We start from the raw sequence: 843 nt of genomic DNA on the forward strand, positions 1-843 counted from the left end.
CACAGATCAGTCGTATCCTGATCATCCAGACAGATTTGATGTGTATCGTCAGGTGTTGTGTAGAGAGAGTGTGAGTGGACGCTGTTACTGGGAGGTGCGGTGGAGTGGAAATATTGGTGTGTTTATATCAGTGTCATATAAGAGCATCAGCAGGAAGAGAGGTGATGAGTGTTTGTTTGGACGTAATGATCAGTCCTGGAGTTTCTTCTGCACTCCCTCTAGATATTCATTCATACACAATAACATAGAGACTCGTCTCCCTGTGATGCACATCAGCAGTAGAATAGGAGTGTTTGTGGATCACAGTGCAGGAACTCTGTCCTTCTACAGCGTCTCTGACACAATGAGCCTCATCTACACATTTCAGACCACATTCACTCAGCCGCTCTATCCTGGGTTTAATATTCATAAAGGATCATCAGTGAAACTGTGTTGATGAGTCAGAATAGACTGCAGAGATTTTACCCATAATGCTTTGAGCTGCATGATGAATCAGTAACAGAGAGATGTTATAGAGTCTCTTCTTTTCTCTTCATGATCTTAATACTGCAGCTGAAATTCTTTCAGTGAAATAACATGTCAGAATAAATGTGTGTAATAATTCCTCATATAGACAGTATAGCAGCTCACTTTTTGTGAAAACACACACTTAGAGCAGCTTCTCTGAATGTATATAACCGTAATATTGTTTTATCTAATGATTGCATGGTTTTAAGGGATATTTGTCTTGTCATGCGTAAGAGATCAGAGAATGTCTCCATTTCCAGGTTTTTTAACATCCCAGGATGTTGTGAAGCGGTAATTTTACATAGTTTTCAGTTATGATAACATTTGTTGATGAAG

Source organism: Sinocyclocheilus grahami, unplaced genomic scaffold, assembly GCF_001515645.1.
Source record: "Sinocyclocheilus grahami isolate Dianchi unplaced genomic scaffold, SAMN03320097.WGS_v1.1 scaffold1594.1, whole genome shotgun sequence".
NCBI classification, from domain to species: domain Eukaryota; kingdom Metazoa; phylum Chordata; class Actinopteri; order Cypriniformes; family Cyprinidae; genus Sinocyclocheilus; species Sinocyclocheilus grahami.